Source organism: Neoarius graeffei, chromosome 12 (genome assembly GCF_027579695.1).
Source record: "Neoarius graeffei isolate fNeoGra1 chromosome 12, fNeoGra1.pri, whole genome shotgun sequence".
Classification (NCBI taxonomy): domain Eukaryota; kingdom Metazoa; phylum Chordata; class Actinopteri; order Siluriformes; family Ariidae; genus Neoarius; species Neoarius graeffei.
Genome location: NC_083580.1, coordinates 46,054,223 through 46,077,877, shown reverse-complemented (window position 1 = coordinate 46,077,877; position 23,655 = coordinate 46,054,223). Strand labels below are relative to the sequence as shown.

General features: G+C 41.4%; 1 long non-coding RNA gene across 1 annotated transcript; it reads right to left on the bottom strand.

The window, feature by feature from the left end:
* Positions 1 to 6,068: 6,068 nt before the first annotated feature.
* Positions 6,069 to 6,633, bottom strand: LOC132894917 (uncharacterized). The gene is made up of 3 exons (XR_009655692.1): positions 6,547 to 6,633; positions 6,368 to 6,455; positions 6,069 to 6,262 (listed from the first exon to the last, which is right to left on the bottom strand). It is a non-coding gene; the product is annotated as an uncharacterized LOC132894917 (long non-coding RNA).
* Positions 6,634 to 23,655: the final 17,022 nt, after the last annotated feature.

Genomic DNA, 23,655 nt, shown 5'->3' with positions numbered 1-23,655 from the left:
CTCACACCTGATTGTCATCCCATTGATTGAAAACACCTGACTCTAATTTCACCTTCAAATTAACTGCTAATCCTAGAGGTTCACATACTTTTGCCACTCACAGATATGTAATATTGGATCATTTTCCTCAATGAATAAATGACCAAGTATAATATTTTTGTCTCATTTGTTTAACTGGGTTCTCTTTATCTACCTTTAGGACTTGTGTGAAAATCCGATGATGTTTTAGGTCATATTTATGCAGAAATATAGAAAATTCTAAAGGGTTCACAAACTTTCAAGCACCACTGTACATATCAATGCAATTCCTAGACAATTTAGACCACTCTATTTTACCAACATCAGTGTTGTTATCCACAGGCAGCAACACAGGTAAACTGCCTGTGTTCAACACCATAAAAAAGGGTATATGGTCTGCAGTAGCCATATCATAATCAATTTTTATCTCATTTATGGAGTCATGGGCATCCACAGTACAAAGGCAGTGGTCTAACCAGCAATATCTTGGCATATTATAACATATAATATGCCAAGATATTGCTGAACGTTGAACTTGACATCTTGTAATATGATTCTGATGCATTGGTTCAGATTCAGATGAAACCATGGTTTCCTACGATGTCAATTCTCTGTTCACCTGCATTCCCACCACAGAAGCAGTCGAATCTGTAAGAAAATGACTCCTTCAGGATAGCTCCTTACTGGATAGAACGAAACTCACCACAGATCAGATTTGCACCCTGCTTGACCTCTGCCTGACTACCACTTATTTCCAGTTTAATGAAAGTTTCTACAGACAGAAGCATGGATGCGCCATGGGATCACCAGTGTCCCCTATTGTGGCCAATTTATACATGGAGGAAGTGGAACATATAGCTTTGACCACTTTTGCAGGAGTTGCTCCCAGCCATTGGTTTAGATACGTGGATGATACCTGGGTTAAAATCAAAATCCAGGAGGTGGAAGCTTTCTCGAAACACATCAATGCAGTGGATAGCAACATCAACTTCGCTCGGGAGGATGTCAGTGGGAATAATCTAGCTTTCTTGGATTGTGATGTACACATTAGACAAGACAGAAGCCTTAGTATCGAGGTCTACTGGAAACCCACACACACAGACCAGTACCTACTTTTCGACTCTCACCACCCACTGGAACATAAATTGGGGGTCATTAGGACCTTGCAACACAGGGCTCAGAACATTCCTACAACATTAGAGGGAAAAGAGAAGGAGCAGAATCATATCAAGAAAGCACTTCAGAATTGCGGTTATCCCAACTGGGCTTTCCTAAAGAGCATAAAAAGGAACATAACTGACAAGGATGATAACAGGAACAAATGCAAGAACATTGTCATTCCCTACATTTCTGGTCTATCTGAGAAACTCAGGAGGATCTTCTACAAACACAACATTCCGGTACATTTCAGACCCAATAACACCCTAAAGCAGAAATTGGTCCACCCTAAGGACAGAATACCCAGACACAAACAGGACAACGTAGTGTATGCAATTCAGTGCAGTGAGGATTGCATGGATTTGTATATTGGAGAGGCGAAACAACCGCTATACAGGCGCTTGGCCCAACACAGGAGAGCCAACTCCTCAGGCCAGGACTCGGCTGTCTACATTCATCTTAACAACAAAGGACACTCATTTCAGGATTGTAACGTATGCATTTTAGCCAGAGAGGATTGTTGGTATGAGCGAGGAGTTAAGGAAGCCATTTTTGTCAACCTGGAACGGCCATCACTGAACAGAGGTGGGGGTCTAAGAAATCATTTGTCAACCATCTACAAGGTGGTCTTGGACACTCTTCCCAGACGGCTGGGTGTACGCCAGGACCCAGCTGTTTTCGGTGACTCACAGGAGGACAGAGAGAGTCAGATTGCCATTGATCACCCTAACGGGCAATCCTTTGATCACCCTAATGACTCGCCGTTCACACCCAGCCTCCAGTGACCCACACCAACATGATGCCTCAATGACACCTTAGATGAGCTGGTCATCAGAATTCTGATTCTGATCCAGGAGAAGATAAATATCTGATACTCCCTATTAGTCAGACAGAACTGAGGAAGCCTTTTGGATGAGAGGTGAAACGTTTTCAAGAATCTTCAAGTAAGTCCAGTTGCCCATTTCTACCACCCACAGATGCATTGGTTCGTTTGCATGTGTGAACGCGGACCACATGCAGTCTGTATGCTACAATGTAACAATTTTACTGCCTGGTGCAGACCAAATAATCAAACACACACACACACACAATGTAACAATTTTACTGCCTGGTGCGGACCAAATAATCAAACACACACACACACACACACACACACACACACACACACACACACACACACACAATAATAGTGACCTTCTATCATTGTGCATTTTGTTGCAGACAAAATGCACAATGATATTTGATAATAATATAACATATAATATGCCAAGATACTGCTGAATGTTGAACTTGATATCTTGTAATATGATTCTGATGCATTGGTTCGTTTGCATGTGTGAACGCGGACCACACGCAGTCTGTATGCTACAATGTAACAATTTTACTGCCTGGTGTGGACCAAATAATCGAACACACACACACACACACACACACACACACACACACACACACACACACTAATAGTGACCTTCTATCATTGTGCATTTTGTTGCAGACAGAATGCACAATGATTTTTGATATATTGTAATATGTTGAAATATTATAACATATAATATGCCAAGATATTACTGAATGTTTAATTTGATATCTGTAGGATATTGCTGAATGTTGAACTCGATATCTTGTAATATGATTCTGATTCTGATACTCTTTAGCCATTATGGGCCTGTCTGATGAACATTTGATGAATATATGACATGTAACTGTTTTGTTGGGTGGTGAGATGTCCTGGGTTGCGGAACCACACATGCGAGGGCCCGTCAAGGCCGCTAGCGGCTTTAATTTGACGTTGGATTTAATGAAGGGATATTGGCAGATCCCCTTGACTCCCCTTGGGCAGGACCATGTATCAAAAGGGGGAATGATGAACTATGGCTAAGTATTGGTTCACAAAGGGGTTTTCAATTTTCTCTCCAAACATTTGTGAAAAAGAATATTACACCACTGTGCCTATCACCCAGCAAGTGCCGGTGCAGTAGAGAGAGAGAATGGTACACTGAAGAAGAAATTGGCCAAATGCTGTGAAGATATGAACCTGAATTAGGTAAAGGCCCTCCCTATTGTGCTGTTTCATATAAGAATGCATGTACGAGCAAAAAACAATCTCAGGCCCTTTGAAATTCTGTTTGGCAGGCCACCCAATACTGGCATGGGCTCAGGGCCTAAACCATAAGCCCTAACTGTGTTGTGTGAAGATGAAATGTTGTGTTATTGCATGGATCTTTTCTCTGCTCTCTCTATCACTCACAAGTAGGTGAAAGATGCACTTCCAGCCTCATATTGCATGCACCATTTCCAGGAGGAACAGAGGAGGACGAAGAGGAACCATCAGAGACAAAGAGGAAAGGGAGCAGTGAGTAGGTGAAGATAGTGGGGTGTCACAGAGTTTCGGTGAGGTGGGAAGTGTGAAAGGACATGCCTGCACTCGGAGTACTAAAATACAGTGGTGCTTGAAAGTTTGTGAACACTTTAAAATTTTCTATATTACTGCATAAATATGACCTAAAACATCATCAGATTTTCATACAAGGCCTTAAAATAGATAAAGAGAACCCAGTTAAACAAATGAGACAAAAAATATTATACTTGGTCATTTATTTATCCAGTATTACATACCTGTGAGTGGCAAAAGTATGTGAACCTCTAGGATTAGCAGTTAATTTGAAGGTGAAATTAGAGCCAGGTGTTTTCAATCAATGGGATGACAATCAGGTGTGAGTAGGCACCCTGTTTTATTAAAGAACAGGGATCTCTCAAAGTCTGATCTTCACAACACATGCTTGTGGAAGTGTATCACGGCATGAATAAAGGAGATTTCTGAGGACCTCAGAAAAAGCATTGTTGATACTCATCAGGCTGGAAAAGATTACAAAACCATCTCTAAAGAGTTTAGTCTCCACCAATCCACAGTCAGACAGATTGTGTACAAATGGAGGAAATTCAAGACCATTGTTACCCTCCTCAGGAGTTGTCGACCAACAAAGATCACTCCAAGAGCAATGCATGTAATAGTCAGCGAGGTCATAAAGGACCCCAGGGTAACTTCTAAGCAACTGAAGACCTCTCTCACATTGGCTAATGTTAATGTTTGTGAGTCCACCATCAGGAGAACACTGAACAACAATGGTGTGCATGGCAGAGTTGCAAGTAGAAAGCCACTGCTCTCCAAAAAGAACAGTGCTGCTCATCTGCAGTTTGCTAACAACCCAGAAGGCTATTGGAAAAATGTCTTGTGGACATATGAGACCAAAATAGAACTTTTTGGTTTAAATGAGAAGTGTTATGTTTGGAGAAAGGAAAACACTGCATAAGAACCTTATCCCATCTGTGAAACATGGTGGTGGTAGTATCATGGTTTGGGCCTGTTTTGCTGCATCTGGGCCAGGATGGTTGCTTCATTGATGGAACAATGAATTCTGAATTATACCAGTAAATTCTAATGCAAAATGTCAGGACATCTGTCCATGAACTGAATCTCAAGAGAAGGTGGGTCATGCAGCAAGACAATGACCCTAAGCACACAAGTAGTTTTACCAAAAAATGGTTAAAGAAGAATAAAGTTAATGTTTTGGAATGGCCAAGTGAATGTCCTGACCTTAATCCAATTGAAATGTTGTGGAAGGACCTGAAGCGAGCAGTTCATGTGAGGAAACCTACCAACATCCCAGAGTTGAAGCTGTTCTGTACGGAGGAATGGGCTAAAATTCCTCCAAGCTGGTGTGCAGGACTGATCAACAGTTACCAGAAATTTTAGTTGCAATTATTGCTGCACAAGGGGGTCACACCAGATACTGAAAGCAAAAGTTCACATAATTTTGCTACTCACAGATACGTAATACTGGATCATTTTCCTCAATAAATAAATGACCAAGTATAATATTTTTGTCTCATTTGTTTAACTGGGTTCTCTTTATCTAATTTTTTTGACTTGTGTGAAAATCTGATGTTTTAGGTCATATTTATGCAGATATTTAGAAAATTCAAAAGGGTTCACAAACCTTCAAGCACCACTGTACATCAAGAATAGTGAAGTGTCACCCCCTAACAGCACCTATCAGTGTTTCTTCATCTGATGATGCTTGAGAGATATGATGATGAAGATGATTCATGCCATCATGAGAAGTTACCAGATGGTGAAGATAGATCCTGAGGAGCTCCCAGACTGGCCTCCAAGGCCTTATGAGAATTATACCCCCCTTCTCAAATGCGAATGATTATGAACTATAGATACATTTTTGCTACATATAGAACTATAGATATTTTCTCTATATATTTTTCTTATGCTTATTACTGGCTGAACAAATAACATCTCATCTCATTCCCTACTAACAATTTTTGGTTCCCAGAACGTTCCTGGAACACGAGCCTTTGGTTCCAGTTTGGTTCCGGCTACGTTCCCTGAAAGTCATTTTTGGTTCTGTTTAGGTTGTCACTTGGTTGGCAGGAAAGTTTAATTTTGGTTCCCAGAACGTTACTCATGTGGTTCCCATTTGGTTCCCTCACCGTTCTCACACCGTCCCTTTATCCTTGTTCATGTCATGTTTGTTCCCTCAACGTTTCCATATCGTTCCCATAACCTTGTTGGTTACATGTTTGGTTCCCTAGACGTGCTCCTGATGTTCCCCCAACCTTGTTTATTATGTGTTGGTTCCCACAAGGTTCCCCTACAACATTCTAGTAACCTCGTTGGTTACATGTTTGGTTCCCTCAGTGTTCCCCCAATGTTCTTTCCCTCACCATAATGTTGTCATATTTCTGTAGTATGTAATTCATTGTAAAAGTTTTGGTTGCATGACAACTATTTACTTCAGAACATATAAGCAGTGATGAATGACCAGGAAAATGTTGCAGGACTAGAAAGTTTAATAGAAAAAAATATCAAGAATACAACATTGGTAAGGACATCAGCAACACAGTGCAACATTATTATACATTATAAAACATCTGACAACTATAGACAATTATGAAAACTATTTCTTAATAAAATACAATAAAGGCAAAAAATAAGAAAAATTTTAGAAATGCCAAAAACGGGTGCATGTGCATAGAAGTTGGTGTACGTCTTCAATCTTGAGGACCAGCTGACCTAAAAAGAATAAGAAACAAAATGTTTAACACCAACTTAGTGCCAACATTTCATTTAATTATTGTGAATATTCAGCGATTGATAAAAGACTTAAGTTTAATTTACCGTCTGTGTGGTGCAAACTTCAGTGCATGCCCAATGCACTCCTCAATATCAGCTACCTTCTTGCCAGGGAAGTTCTGCATGCAGGCCTCTACAAATAGAAGTAAAAAAAAAAAAGTTACACATTTAAATCTCAGTCAAACTTGGCATAACACTGATTTTAAAAATGTATGAACACTTACCCGTTATAATTTTGCAAAGGGTTAAGTTCTAGAAAGGCTTTTTTGCTCTCCTCCCCCTCAGGCTGTACTGCGCCAGGACATTGGTAGCCACCTGGCGTAGAATGCGACGAATGGCTGCCCCCGGATTCGCCCCTCCCAGGATTTCAAGGAAACGTTTCTACAAAAAAAAAAAAAAAAACAAGAAAAACATAAGTATACAATGAAAATGAATTTGGAGAGCTTATGTGGTCTACTTTCATTTGCCAAATCAATACATTACCAATGACAATTTATTTCATATATAATTATGTTCAATTAATTACCATTTGGTTCCTTCTTTCTGGTTGAGCCAGACTCCTGTCTAGCTCCTCCAGCTCCTCCACTGTGCTGCATAGGCCCAACAGCACATCTTCCTGCAGAGGAGGCTGAGGCGGGTTCGAGACCACAGCAGCCTCCAATGTCTCTGACTTCCTCTCCATAGCCTCCATCCTCCTCTCCATAGCCTCCATTCTCCTAGTCATTCGCCCCATGTGCTCTTCCATGGCTAGGTACATTTGTGATAGAATTCATTTTAGTTTTTGAACATAATATACTTGTCATATGTGAAAATGTGTGTATATAGTACTTACTTCTTTTTGTGTCATCCGTCGTCCTCAATAGGAGCCTCTTTCGTTCCTCCAGGACTACAGGTAGAATTGAGATGAAATTCATTTTAGTTTTATACCCAATACACTTTTCCTGTGTGAACACCAACTTAGTGTGTATGAAGTACTTACGCCTTATTACAGCAGCCATGCCTGAAGCCCCCTCCTCTTCGCCATGGGTCATTCCTGAAGTTCTTGAAAAGAAAATTGTTAGTGTTTGCTTTCTTGGTTAAGAACTTGTAATCAGATAGTAAATATAAAATTCAAAGCAAATGTACCCTCAACTGGGTCGGATGATGTTTGTTCCTCAATGTATGACTCTTCCAATGTCCGACGGCTGGGTGCTGGACTGACATGGGTTGAGGGACTGCTGCTGTCCTGCTCCAAGCTGCTGAACGAACTTGTTGGCTCTGCCATGAACTCAGGCTGTTCTTCAATCTCCGCCGGTTGTATCTCTGGCATGTGTTGAGGTCCATTATGTTGTTGCTCTGCTTCTTGCAGAGCCTGGCCTGTCCTTGCTGCATCTCGCACAGCCTGCTCTTCCCTGCTTGCTGCATCTCACGCAGACTCCTCTGCCCTGTTTGCTGCATCTCCTGCATCCAGCTGGGCACGCACCAGTGCTCGCACATTCAACACCTCTCGCCGCGCCCTCTTCCATTCCTTTGTGTAGATCTGTTTGGCCAACCTCTTTGAACTCATTGGCTGCAATGCAATACCATGCAAACAATGTGTACCTGTTGCAATGAAAAGCGGGGAAAATTTAAATACAACATTACAACAACAACATACATTTAAGCACAGTGTTTCAGTTTACAACCATACTTGCACTTGACAAAAATACACACAGGATTAAAACTGGGGATGAGGTAAGAATGTGTGAGACAAACATGACAGTAGCATTGCATTCAATCGAGCAGGAAAGCAAAACAAATGTGTAACAAAAGAATGGTCTGTTGCAGAATATTATATATATATATATATATATATATATATATATATATATATATATATATATATATATATATATATTCTGCAATTACTTGTTGGCAACTTGTGTCTGCGGCTGGGACTACAATGGATGCATTAAGTCAACGACTTAACTATAATCAATGGAATTAGCTACACCAGAAAAGGCAGCACAGAGAACATTCTAAAAATAGCCCATTATTTTTCAACTTCATGTATTTTGACTCAACTTGACTAAGCGTAGCGCACCACATCCAGTGAAGCTCCAGCCTGAGACAGTGTATATAAACTAGCCTTTAACCACAATACAATGAATCTTACCTTTTCAAGAGTGAATCCCAGTCGTGTAGTCAAGTAGAATCCAAAGCTTTGTTGTCAAAGTAGAAGCTGCTGAAGCAAAAGGTGCTCTCTGCGTCCGAAGATAGCAGCAATTGATTCTGTTCATTGCGATCAACCCAATTATCCATGTCTTCACAGCCACACCCCCACCACATCAGGCAACCTGGTGGCCAATCAGCAGTCTATGTTCATTTCAAACTGAGGGCGGTCGTTGCGATACAAACGTTTAGATAGTAAAATGTTAACAAATGACTTCCATAGAACCCTCTCATGATATAAAACTACCACATTCTAAAAATACATTTCTATTTTCTACCCACATAGCCTACCGCATAAAGTTTGCAACAACCATTTATTCTAGTAAATATAGAGGCAGATATCCCTTATGCGAAAACAATACATTTTTTTCTTGCGGCAGGACGGCAGTGTTTCCTGTCCACAAAATTGCCCTCTGCATTAAAGTACAGAGCCGTTGCAGTATGCCATTTATTTTTATCCAAACTATAGCATTTACTGCACTAACACTGTAGTAATTCTGTTCTGCACTACAGCATTACTCTAGTAATAACAATTCACTGTAGTGCAGAGTTTGATTCTTTCCATAAAGGATGGCATCATGGTAGCTAACATGCTAAATAAATGGCTGTACTATCGACATACCTTCAGTTGATCTTGCTGTAGGCGTAAGGTGAAACGTTTTCAAATAGATGCATGCTGAATTGCTGTGCCATTAGACTTTTCGTTTAGTGTACAGGGGAAAAAAAAACCCTCTGCAAAAACGTAAACATCCAGTTGTCCTCTCATTTCCAATGAGCTCTCTAACCATAGTTATTACAGGACGTGACATCACACACGCGTGAGGCAGTCTTAAAGGCATACCGCATATTTTGTAGATTAATAATTTCAGTCCACTGCTACAATAATATGCCGTTGTGTACGTTAACTCATGAGTTATATGGCAATCTATTGAATTTGCAAAGTGTTGCTGTAGCAGCTTTGTCAGTTACAAAAACAAAAACTGGTTGAACCAGTTTCCAAAAGCCAGAATGCACACACAATGGCTTTAATAGCCCAGCCATTTCATGTGCCTCTAAATGGCTGTCATTAGCAAGTAGGCTAAGCTTAATTGCTCTTGGTCTAGTTTTTTGTGTGAATTTAAAACTCAGTTTGGAATACTTATTGAAACATCTACATTTTATTTTTTATTGTAGTCTACTTGACTTAATACAACTTGCGACATATATACTTATTTTATTGTAGCGTACTTTACTCTTTCTATTTCAGCTTTGGTTCAATTAATGTGCTATAAAAACAATGAATGGAGAAACAATGAATGAAGGCTGCACCACAGACCTAAAATGAACTAGACTGGCAGCGCCTGTTCTAAACACTAGGTGGAAACTGGACGCCATCTTACCCCAGACTAACTCAGCTGTGAGTTGTTTAACAGTATTTTATTTATTTTCGGAGGGATTTTCACATTGCATGCCGATTTTTTATAGGCTACACAGCAATAACAGTTTGCTGTGTGAAGTCTAAAGTCTGGGGTAGCCAAAAATGGCGGCCGCAGATTCTGGTACCACGTGACCAACTGCAAGTATAGTTTACTTTAGGTCTGTGGGCTGCACTAATACAGTGATATGCTCAGTTTTTCATAGCCAAGAGAAACAAGGAGAGAACATACCAAGTCATTAGGGGAAAAAACTGTGTTGTACTGCAGGATAAAAAATGAAATATTGTTTTTTAAGGCCACAAATATAATGGGTCCACAAAACTCAGCATCAATAAATGTTGTCTTTAAACCAGTTTGCAAAAGATAAAATGCAATGGCCAGCTAATCCGCCATTTAATGTGTGGAATCTGAATAGCAGTAGCCTAACAATGGCTGTCATTATCAAGTAATTAGGCTCTTGGCCTACTTATGTGTGTCTGCATTTCACTGAATTTAAAACAACTTAAAACAACTTGAGACATCTGTACTTATTTTATTGTAGCCTACTTTACTCTTTCTATTTCAGCTTTGGTTCAATTAATGTGCTATAAAAACAATGAATGGAGAAACAATGAATGAAGGCTGCACTAATACAGTGATATGCACACAGTTTTTCATAGCCAAGAGAAAAAGGAGAGAACATACCAAATCATTAGGGGGAAAAAAACTGTTGTACTGTGGGATATAATTTGAAATATTGTTTTTTAAGGCCACAAATGCAAGGGGTCCACCAAATCCAGCACCAATAATGTTGTCTTTAAACAAGTTTGCAAAAGATAAAATGCAATGGCCAGCTAATCAGCCATTTAATATGTGGAATCTTAATAGCAGCCTACCAATGGCTTGCATTATCAGGTAATTAGGCTCTTGCCTACCACACACACAATGAATGGGGAACCCCGTTTGGAATGCAACTTGCAATATAATTCACTTTGTATGGTACTCTTTGCACTCTTTGTAAGTTAGACCTACTTTTGTGTATGTCTCCATTTCACTGAATTTAAAACAAATATCATACCTTTTTGTATTTTACTCTATTTGCACTTTGGTCCAATTTAGCCCTACCATAAAAATGAACAGGAGAAATTAATGAATAATGTCACACTAGGCTGGCCTAGTGTAAAATATCAAGGAAACAAAAACTGTCAGCACTGGTTCTCAGAACAACCAAAAAACAGCCAAGCATAACGTTGTGTGGTGGTAGCAGTGCAACTACTGGCTAACGTTTCATATGAGTGGTTCCCTAAAAGTTCAAGGAACGTTAGCCTTTGTTTGGTTTTTGCTGTAACCAAAGGGAACATTCTTTAAATGGTAGTTTTTGGTTTGGTTATAACCTAACCTTTAGAGAACCAAATTCTAATGTTCCCTTTACGTCCTCTGTTACTAGGGTTATCTGTAGCCGCTTTATCCTGTTCTACAGGGTTGCAGGCAAGCTGGAGCCTATCCCAGCTGACTACGGGCGAAAGGTGGGGTACACCCTGGACAAGTCGCCAGGTCATCACAGGGCTGACACATAGACACAGACAACCATTCACACTCACATTCATACCTACGGTCAATTTAGAGTCACCAGTTAACCTAACCTGCATGTCTTTGGACTGTGGGGGAAACCGGAGCACCCGGGGGAAACCCACGCAGACACAGGGAGAACATGCAAACTCCGCACAGAAAGGCCCTCGCCGGCCACGGGGCTCGAACCCGGACCTTCTTGCTGTGAGGCGACAGCGCTAACCACTACACCACTGTGCCGCCCCGAACAAATAACATGATATGTTTAATTTGTCTAATGTGAATCTGCATATTTTCCTATCTGTTCATTTGCCATTTGTGTAGACATGCCTTTGTCTTGCAAAAACAGCAGCACAGTCATTTCTATTTCCCTGTTAATGAAGTGCCTGTTGAAAACCTTTATAGGAGGAACAGGAAACAGAAAAGATGCATTCAGGAAAGTCTTTTGCTTTATTATAGTTATCAAAGAATTGATAAAAGGGGGAATGTGCAAAATTTATAATTTTTAGAGTGTCATGATCTTTAGAATGGTAAGCTTCAGAGACAATGTGTCTCATGTTTATATAAGATGAAGAATGTTGTTTTTGTTTCACACTGTTCTATTCTGCAAGGTCATCGTAAGTATTTGTACATACAAAGATAGCACAGAAGACGCCCATGACCATGAAAGGAGATGATGGGAACATCTGATATGCCAGTCATGCTAAGCTGTATGAAAAGTGTATGAATACAGAAGGTGCTTCTCTAGGTGAAACGCTTTGTGATTCCCTGGGAAGCCTACTTTTGCAGGAGTATAATAAACTTATATTTCTGTCTGCTTTTTTTCCTAACAGTCTTGAGGTGTTGAATTATTATGCTTTTCCACCACACAAGCATACATTCTAATAGCATTAGCTTTTTTTATAATTAACATTTAATCATTTTTCCATCTTTAATTTTGGGAAAAGGTTTGTCCTGTCAAAATGGCCTCATCAGCCAATATCACAATAAAAAGGAAAAAAGGGAGAGAACTGACTTTTCTTCTTCCCATGCTCTTTACAGCTTTGAAATTTAGATGATGCAAGTCCTTGTTGAACATGTGACTTGGGGAATATTTCATATGGGTGAATGTGATCAGGGTTAAATAACACTAAAATATAAATTTTTATAACCTCTAATAGATGACTCATGGAAAAGGATGTTTCATGTATGAGATGTTAAATGAGTTCAAACATACATGTTGTAAAATTATATCAAATGATATCTGAAACATATATGTTTAAAATGTATTTTATTTTTACTTTAAATATTATGTAATATCAAATAGCACCCCAATCATGGACTTACCAACATGAACTTAACAGTAGAGAGCATCGCTGTTGCTATAACTGATATCAGTGAACATGCTGATAAAAAAGTAGCCTGCTTCCGACGCGACCTTGATTTGCATAAATATAAATAAAATATCGAGCCACCATCTTGCTCGCCTTAGATGTGCGCCAAGCAGATAGCTGATCTGTTCAAGCTGCTGCCTCTGCCTTATCTCCCCCTCTTCCTACATAATTGCCCCAGTATTTTCCCCCCTCTGTGATTGAATTCATCAGGCCTGCTTTGTGTGTGACGCGCCAGCTTTGAGAGGCAAGGGTGCGGAGCTGCTTATTTATATTTATGAATTCAGAGTGTTTGCCCTAGTGTGAAATAATGGGTCATTCCAACACAACGTGGAGTGTGGAGGCTGAATTTCAAATGGGTTTCCAGTCTCGCACCACTGAGCTCTATGAATGCTGAGCACACAGGGTGGTAGTGGGGGAGGAGGTGGCGATGGTGGCTGGTTGTACTGTTCATGAGTATGAGTTTAAAAGACCCGAGAGGGAGCTTATATGGGACTAACCTTGTTCCGGTCACTGGCTTTATTATTAAGAGTCATGGTACAAGTGTAGTAGCCTCCTGTGGTGTGTTCCCAATGCAGCACAGAGCTTGAGTCACAGTTCAGCTTTATATTCAAAATGTGTACATGATACAAAATGAACTGATACAGAGCATACATTTAACTCAAACACACTTTATTACTGCACACGCTGTGAGGGTTCATCGTTGTAAATAAAATTGTTTGTACAATAACTCCTTTTCATCCCAAATCTGTTAGTTGTTCATGTTGTTAGATTAATGTGTTCATAAAGTGCTTTTCCACACAAATAGTAAAAGCACATTCACAGGATTTGGTATGGCTGATGTGCCACATAAACAGATTAAATAAATGTTCATATTGTTCATATGGTGAAATTTTCTATAATGAGATATTTTTTAATATTTATGGAAGGAATCTCCAGTGTCAGCACTTTGTAACAATCAGACGAAAAGCTGAAATGAGAAAAGAGAAGCTGTTTATAACCACTATAAGGTAAGCAATAAAAGGAACTTTGTCTGCAGATGTTAACAATAAACATTAAAAGTAACATCCTGCAAAATCTTTGCAATGTAAGAGAAATAAAACAATGTAGGAATATTGTCTTTTTCAGAACATGGGCAAAAACTAAACATTTTGTGCATGTAAATGTAGTGAGTATTTCATTCCTTACTTAAATGCCCAGAAATCAAATCTACATTCTTCACTCATGTGAACTATTAATGTGAATTATTAATTTCACTGTAGTTATAAGATTCCTATCTTATTCAGAATAATATGTTTTAAGGTGAATAACTGCATAATAATTTAAGAGTTTAAGGGATTACATGAAGTAATAATGTAAAACTCAAAGTCCGGAAATGATTTTACACTCTATTAAAGCTCTTTACACAAATACACTTAATGGAATTAATGAACACTAGCACAGGTTTGAATTCTTGTGTGTGTGTGTGTGTGTGTGTGTGTGTGTGTGTGTGTGTGTATAGGGGTGGGGGTGAAATTGGCTTGGCTTAGTCGTACTTCTCCATGCCTTGCCGAGGTTCCTGCACTCTGTGACCGACTCTGACAGTGCCGTGTACCCTGTGCCAAGAAACGCTCTGGCTTGAGCACGCACAGCTGCTTCCTCAAAGTTCCCACCTGTGCGGCCTGTCACAGAAAGACAAACAACATGCAGACAGACTGAAGTGAGCCCTGCAGATCCATTGTGAAGAAATGAAATGAAGATTATTCCCAAGAAGAGAGGCCTTTAATGAGATGATGCATCATGCATCTGAGATACAGCTGTTAAAGTGTACATTCAATTCTGAAACCGAACAACTGGGTCAGTTACCAATAAGCCATTCAGAAGTAGTGCTTATATTTATGAAATATTTTAAAATGACAGTGAAATTCAGTAACATTTAATAGCCCTCATTTAATTTGTCATAGTCATGTTTTTAAAGTGGGATTAGGAGATTATATATTTTACCTAGAATCAGGCCTCATGTGGTTTGAGTAGAACTTTTAGGTTTGTTTAAGGCTTGTTAACACCTTTCAGTACTCTTGCTGATTTCCGCTTGCTCATTACAGATTGTTAACTTAATGGGCCATCCATTTCCCTAGCAAGATGGCAATATTTAAAAGACAGCAACTAATGATCTGATCCCTGTTGCCACGTTTAAGACCCTTCAGGCTCTTTAGAGCAGAGACAATGCCAGTGAAGGATGAAGTTTTCTCAGAGTTTCATTTCTAAAGCTTCGCTGGAGTCATAAAAGTAGCTTTACTAGCTGTTGATGTTACTTGTTCTTAAAGCCCACACCACCTAAGCAGGGCGCACACAGCATACAATTTATAGAATACTAGCAGAATTTAAAAACAGAGCATCAAACAATTAATGCTAGATATTTTAAGTCTTTTTTCTTCCTCATCACATCACACAAACAAAGAAAGATCTGTGTATGCTGCAGCTCTCATAACTTTTCCATTGGTTGTTGCCTTTTTCAATGACCCAGTCACATTGCTAACAGTCTCATACAAAAAGATGGAGAAATCAAATCTGAAACTATTGTGAGACATACATACTGACAGGCTTGAAGGTGCTGTGTGTATTGCTACATTTTTTTTTTCTAGAGCTGTACTATAGACTTTATCACCAAGATTGGTAAAACAATTGGATTGATGTCTTTCATTTTTACATTTCTGGCTTTTATTTATGGTTTTCTGTCACAGAATTTAGCTCAACCCCCAGCTGGAACAAAATAGCCTCTCAGCTTTATGGGGTCAACTATGGTGTTCACGCCATAAAGTGCATCATCTTACATTCCATTTAATAACTTAAGTGTTATTTGGTTTCCTGACTTGATATTTTTCACCAAGTTGACACCTTACAATCAGTAAGGTTCAAATTACACTTTCAAAATGTAAATAGTGATATCTAACTTTTTTTTTTTGGACTTTGCAACTTTTACAAGGAATACTACATAAGCAGTGCAAGAATTGCGGAATTGGCTGATTGAAAACAAAACCTCATCTGCACTTATTTGGTTACAGTGAAGCTTCAAAATATGAAAAAAAATTCACATTTTCAGAAAAGTGCAGAATGGCACACTTAAAAAAAACCCTCCTGACCAATCAGGTAGCAATTTGGGGGCCAGTCAAGAAAAACAAACATGGTGGGCAGAGTGCTCTTGAAAATGAGTTTTGTTAGTGAACAAGTATGAGGAGATTTATGATGTGTTGACTAAAAAAAATTTTAATTGCCACTGCTAATTACTCTCACTGTGGCTGCATATACTCAAGTTGCAGAAGCAGCTCAAATTCTCATTTTCAGACTCCAAAGTGGCAGCAAAGCCAAACAGCCTCCACATCACAAGAGTTATATCAATATTTATTTTATCTGCATTACTCACCTCCTCACACTCTCTTTCAGTAACTGCTTTAAGATCAGGGTCACAGTGGGTCCAGTATCTATCCTGCTAACACTGGATGCAAGGCAGGAGAATTCACCCAGAATAGGATACCAATCCATCACACCGCATTGTCCAGACATTCATACCTAGAGAAAATCTAGCCTCGATAAGCCACCAACTTGCATGTTTTTGGACAATGGGTGTAAACCAGAGAACCCGGAGGAAACTCATGCAAAAAGGGAGAAAACATACACAACTCCACACAGACAGCAACCCAAGCTCAGGATCAAACCCAGAACCCAGGAGCTGTGAGGTGACAATTATACCTGCTGCACCACTGCTACCATTTGCAGTACTGATTATAATAAATCTAATCTATACAGCAAGCTAGGCTAGTTAGTTAACTGATACTACCTAGGACTGAAAAGGTATGGTTATAACATGCATATCTGCAAATAAAAAGGATTAGCTCATTATTCAGTTTTTCTAAAGCATATTGTTACATGTCCTGGGTGATGTAAAATTTTGTGTTGTGTGCCCCAAGTGGTGTTCAGAAATGTCAGCAGCTGTCTCACTCTTTTGAGAAATGTTCCTCATGCTATAGCAGTTTCCACAATTAGTGTTGCTGTGCCATGACGAGTGCAGGTGTTAATGTGGTGGCCACTTCACCATACTATGATCATCTGTTCATCTCCTCTCACAGCTGTGGCAGCATGGCTCAGGAGGCTGGAGCAGATCCATGCTCAGCCTTTTTCAACACAGCACAATGAAATTAAATGTTGGAGACTCGATTAAGGGCCTCACGTGGTCTGCAGAATAAAAGAGCCTGAGAGCTCAATGGCTAATTAAGAGGCTGCAAATCCGTTCTGGAGCGAGTAGAGCTGAGCCAGCTGTGCCCGTCCTGATAACCAGCATCATGATGCATTTGTAAGGCCACTGACACTGCCATCATGTCTGCCAGTCTTTGCTGGAAGGCACTGCTTTAGAAAGGCCACACAAGTGCCAGATGCTCTGCATGCATCAAGTCAGAGAGGTGGACACCTCACATGCAGATTTATGAGTGCCATAACTCTGTGAACTGTGTTTGTTTTTCCCAGAACAGTTGCTGAACCTGAGCAGATCGAGAGATGAGCTCATTATTCACACTGTGGCTCAATCCTAAGAGGCTTTGAGGCTGCACATGCAGATGAACTGACTCCTGCCAATCCTTCACCTTGTACCTGAAATTACACAGTTACTAATCTGATGCTAATGAGTAGCTGTCAGTTTGAAAATTCTGAGTTGGCCTGAAAACATGAAAAGCACAAGCAAGATGAGTGACAAGGAGAAATGAGTAAGGAACACAGAGATATTTCAGTGATGCTTTTACTCTACATAGCACGAGCGATTGCTCTAAGACAACGAGGGAGGCTCAGCCTCCTCTAAAAATGGCAAACATCGTGTAGGATGAATTGCGCTAGGCTTATGTTATAGCCGACCTTATAACATTGCTATTTCAGATCCAGAATCATAGAAATATATGTGCTCAACCCAACTACAGTGCAAAATCATTCTGTTATAACTTTCCCCAGTTCACCTAATTTGTGCATGAGTTTTTCCCCCTCGTGACAACGCAATGCAGCCCAGCCTCAGTGGACTTCAATGGCATTTGGGAGCTATGCGCTTTTCGAAATCAAAATGCAAGATGATTATTGGACAAATACTGTGAAAACGCCCGCCCACGGACTCCCAGCCTCACAGTGGTTAGAGTTTCACAGAAGAACGTACAAAGCAACAGCACACCGAGTCCGATCGAGCCGCACGTTTTGATATATTGCTTGCCCGTGTGCGATGAACGGTCACCGAGTTACACGCAATCCAAATTTGCATGGAAAGATGAATAACAATAAAATCAAAATGGCGGGAAAACTAGGCGGGCGGAAGATGACTCGGACGCGATCCGTTGCAAGTGGTCACAACAGATTACACCCATTGTTAAGCCTATGTAACTTGGAATCCCACAAACCGGTTTGTGGAATTGGGATAGCTTAGCATAGTCGGCTAGGCCGGGGGTATATTGGCCTGTCGGTGGCGCTCTAACACCTGAGACATGTTTTCTGGGCTCCAAACTACTTTTTTGGAACTTGCCCCAAACTCAATTCTGATTGGCTGGGGCCCACCCCTGGACCCTCAGGCCATGCCCCCCGACTCGATTTTTGGATTTGGGACCACTTTTTTGGAACTTGCCCCAAACTTAATTCTGATAGGCTGGGACACACCCCTGGACCCTAGGCCACGCCCCCCAGACTCAATTTCCAGATCTGAGACTACTTTTTTGGAACTTGCTCAAAACTTAATTCTAATAGGCTGGGACACACCCCTGGACCCTAGGCCACGCCCCCCAGACTCGATTTCCAGATCTGAGACTACTTTTTTTGGAACTTGCTCAAAACTTAATTCTGATATGCTGGGACGTGCCCCCGGACCCCAGGCCACTCCCCCAAAGTGTTTTTTTGGGAAACCAGACAACTTTATCGGGAAAAAGGCCCATAACTCGGTCCACGAAAGAAACCCGAGAAAACTTTTACCATAGGGCCGGACAGACCCGGCTCCTCTACCAAAACCCAAAGGCGCGAAACCTACGCCCAAAAAAAATTGACCGTTTTTGGAGGGAAAATGAAATTTCAACCTGCAAGTCTAAGCAATGAGTTAGGTTAGGATTTGTTCCGGAAATGAAGTCTATTTCCCTAACCCGCTAACCCTAATTGGAACTCCTTCACTTCAGAGTGAGCCCTTTTGCAGGCTGAAAGTTGTATGTGTACAAAAAAGGATGCGTGGGGCTCAGGGTAACCATATTTAACGGATTTTTGAAAAAAAAAATTGGCCTTGTTGCCAGCCCCTACGGATGGGTCAAAGGCCTAATACCCTTACTCGACACCGTGGGCCTAAAATCATCCAAATGTTTTTTTTTTCCCACTCCCAGGGCTTATTTGGGATGCTGAAACACAATATCCCATCAGAAATGACTTTTCTGACTTTCAAGTGGGTGAAATGACTCTGGAACTCACTCAAAATGACGGGTTAGGACTTTAGACTTCATTTCCGGAACGAATCCTAACCTAACTCATCGCTTAGACTTGCAGGTTGGAATTTCATTTTCCCTCCAAAAATGGTCAATTTTTTTGGGCCTAGGTTTCGCGCCTTTGGGTTTTGGTAGAGGAGCCTGGTTTGTACGAGCCTGCGGTAAAACTTTTCTCCCATGTTTTTTGGGGGCCGAGTTATGGGCTTTTTTCCCGATAAAGTTGTCTGGTTTCCCAAAAAAAGAGTACGGGGCCGTGGCCTATGGCCCAGGGGCCCGTCCCAGGTAATCAGAATTCAGTTTGGACCAAGTTCCAAAAAAGCAGTCTGAAGTTAAAAAATCCAGTCTGGAGGGTGTGTCCTAGAGTCGGGGGGCGTGTCCCAGCCAATCAGAATTCAGTTTGGACCAAGTTCCAAAAAAGTAGTCTGAAGTCCAAAAATCCAGTCCGGGGCCTTGTCAAAATCAAAGAAAAGCTCTTAGAAGAAGCTTTCTGCTGCTACTGCCCATCCCCCACACACTTCTTTCACAAACAATAAAAATAGGTTAGGGCAGTGATTCTCAAACTGTGGTACGCATACCACTAGTGGTACGCAGGCTCCATTCTAGTGGTACGCCAAAGAATCACTTAATTAAATATAAATAAAATTAAAAAAAAATAATAAAACGTGAAATACTATCCATAATATCCGAATGGATGAAAATATCTTATCAACCGATGACAAGAAAATGAAAGGAGATACAAATTAAGTTAATAATTTTAAAAAGTTTGCAAGTGCTTCTGGGTAGCCGTACGTAGCGTACGTACGCATTCCCGCCGTTTCCGCTGACAGATGGTTATCCGCCATTGGTAGACTAGGCTGTGATGGGAAAAGGTGGAGGTGGCTTTGCTAATTATGACGAGTACTACAAAATTACTGTCGTGGCTTAAATCCGCGAATGCGAGCGTGGATCAGGGGAGAGGGAGAACTGAAGAGGACGTGTGTGAGCCGAGCGCAGATGCTAACGACAGTGGCAAAACCAGCCCCAGAACTGCTAGCACACGGCAGAAACCAGTGAGGAGGAAGTATGACGAAAAATACATAAAACTGGGATTCATTTGGAGCGGGACAGAGGAGCTGCCCAGGCCGCAGTGTGTTGTATGTGGGGACGTTCTGAGCAATGAGTCCATGAAACCATCACATCTCAAATGGCATCTTACAACCAAACACACAGCACTAAAGGACAAACCAATGGATTTTTTTTTTTACGAAAACGTGATGAACTGAAGCAGTCCAAGTCCACCATTCTGTCCTATGGTACGCCTGTAGCCAAAGCACAGGAAGCTTCATATTGCGCCAGCCTCCTGATTGCCAGAGCCGGTAAGCTGCACATAATCGGGGAACTGCTGTGTTTGCCCATTAGCCAAAGAGATGACACGTATCACGTGTGGAGAGAAAGCTGCCAGAGAGTTAAACTTGGTGCCGCTTTCAAATGACACCGTGTCAAGGAGAATAAATGACATGGCTGACGATGTTAAAAAGACACTGATTGAGCGCATTAAGAACAGTAGATATTTTACCATACAGCTTGATGAGACTACAGATGTTGCAGATTTGGCCAATTTATTTGATTCAATTATTTAAGGACAGTGTTTTATTTTCCTATATTTAAACACAGTGTTACTGTTCAAAGTACTGTGTGTAATGTTACAGTGGCCAACAATATTAAATATACTTGTTAAATAAAACCTCCGCCTTGTTTTTAATGAATACTTAGGCCTACTACGCTACTGTATTTTAATGTTGGTCATTATGGTGGTACTTGGAGAGCCAAGTATTTTCTGAGGTGGTACTTGGTGAAAAAAGTTTGAGAACCACTGGGTTAGGACATTAGACTTGAGTTGAGGCCTCCGTTGCTTAGACATTGCCTGTTGGAATTTTGATTTTGTCCAATCACGGCCTGCCTTTTCGGGCTAGGGTCTCGCGCCCCTATCAGTAGATAGCCCTAAGTGAGACGAAACGGGGGATACTTGTCTGACGTCTGTACGACCTTCCTGTCCGGAACAGCGGCCCAAAACGCACTCGGCCAAAGGCCTCATAAAAATAGTTGAAAATATTCACAAAAAAATCAGGAAAAGGTGCTATTGACTCGGAATCAAGTCTACCCCCACTAAATCGAGGGCACTGAGCGCGCCTGACTTGGAACCGAGTCTCTAGCACCTTCCTGTCCCGAGATATGCCCAAAGGTCAAAGGTCAGAAAAAAAGTGTAAAAATATTCGTGAAGAATTACCCGAATGTCCCCACAGCTTCAAAATCATCGCACACCCTAACTTGGGGTCCCCGATCGTGGCTGAGCCATCCGCGAAGCCGTAGGACCTTTATTTTCAGAGTTATTCAAAAACAAACCCTAACCCATTCATTTCAATGGAAGGCCCCGCCTTTTCGGGCTAGGGTCTCGCGCTGCTGGATTTTGGTACAGTAGGCCGGGCTGTACGAACCTGTCGTGAAACTTTCCTCCCACGTTTTTCGGGGGCCGAACCGCAGGGGCGTGGCCTACCATCTCGCACCTAAAACGCGGTCAAATCGTAACAAATGTGGTATCAGTAGATAGCCCTAAGCGAGACGAAACGGGGGATACTTGTCTGACGTCTGTATGACCTTCCTGTCTGGAACAGCGGCCCAAAACGCACTCGGCCAAAGGCCTCATAAAAATAGTTGAAAATATTCACAAAAAAATCAGGAAAAGGTGCTATTGACTCAGAATCAAGTCTACCCCCCCCCCCAAATCGAGGGCGCTGAGCGCGCCTGACTTGGAACCGAGTCTCTAGCACCTTCCTATCCCGAGATACGCCCAAAGGTCAAAGGTCAGAAAAAAAGTGTAAAAATATTCGTGAAAAATTACCCGAATGTCCCCGCGGCTTCAAAGTCGTCGCACACCCTAATTTGGGGTCCCCGATCATGGCTGAGCCATCCGTGAAGCCGTAGGACCTTTATTTTCCGAGTTATTCAAAAACAAACCCTAACCCATTCATTTCAATGGAAGGCCCCGCCTTTTCAGGCTAGGGTCTCGCACCGCTGGATTTTGGTACAGTAGGCCGGGCTGTACGAACCTGTGGTGAAACTTTCCTCCCACGTTTTTCGGGGGCCGAACCGCAGGGGCGTGGCCTACCGTCTCGCACCTAAAACGTGGTCAAATCGTAACAAATGTGGTATCAATAGATAGCCCTAAGCGAGACAAAACGGGGGATACTTGTCTGACGTCTGTACGACCTTCCTGTCCGGAACAGCGGCCCAAAACGCACTCGGCCAAAGGCCTCATAAAAATAGTTGAAAATATTCACAAAAAAAATCAGGAAAAGGTGCTATTGACTCGGAATCAAGTCTACCCCCCCCCCCAAATCGAGGGTGCTGAGCGCGTCTGACTTGGAACTGAGTCTCTAGCACCTTCCTGTCCCGAGATACACCCAAAGGTGAAAGGTCAGAAAAAAAGTGTAAAAATATTTGTGAAAAATTACCCGAATGTCCCCGCGGCTTCAAAACCGTCGCACACCCTAATTTGGGGTCCCCGATCATGGCTGAGGCGTCCGCGAAGCTGTAGGACCTTTAGTTTCAGAGTTATTCAAAAACAAACCCTAACCCATTCATTTCAATGGAAGGCCGGTAGTGAAAATTTCCCCCAAGTCCCACTTGCCAAAAATCTTCCCGGGGGAAGGTGCTAGGAGCACGTTTCAGCCCATTTGGAGTCTATCGGTACCTATTTTGGAGACATGATTTTTTAAAAATGTTTTTGAAAGGTTAGGCCTCGTTCCGGGTGTAGGATACTGTCAATAGGCCTAATTCCGGAATTGAAGTCCAATGTCCTAACCTGGTCCAAACTCAATTTTGACGTGCTGGGACGTGCCCTCGGACCCTAAGCCACGCCCCCAAGGTGTTTTTTTGGAAAATCCAGTCCGGGGCCTTGTCAAAGTCAAAGAAAAGCTCTTAGAAGAAGCTCTCTGCTGCTACTGCCCATCTCCCACACACTTCTTTGAAGAAGCTCTCTGCTGCTACTGCCCATCCCCCACACACTTCTTTCACAAACAAAGGAGAGGTAAGTCAAACACAGGGTCTCTTATGTAGACAATATTTTTGGACTGTTTAGTCAGGAGATTAATCTTGAAGTAAGTAACATAATCTATTGTGTACACATTTTTTCTGGAATGGAATATTTGTTGGACTTCAAGACTAGGGAATCGTATGTTATCACATGTGTAACTACTTTTTATTCATATTTTAGCATGCAGCTGTGTCCATTATGCGATGTGGACTACAAATACCTCCGCCAACACCTCAGGAAAGGCCATCATGTGGTAAACAATGATGAGCTGGAC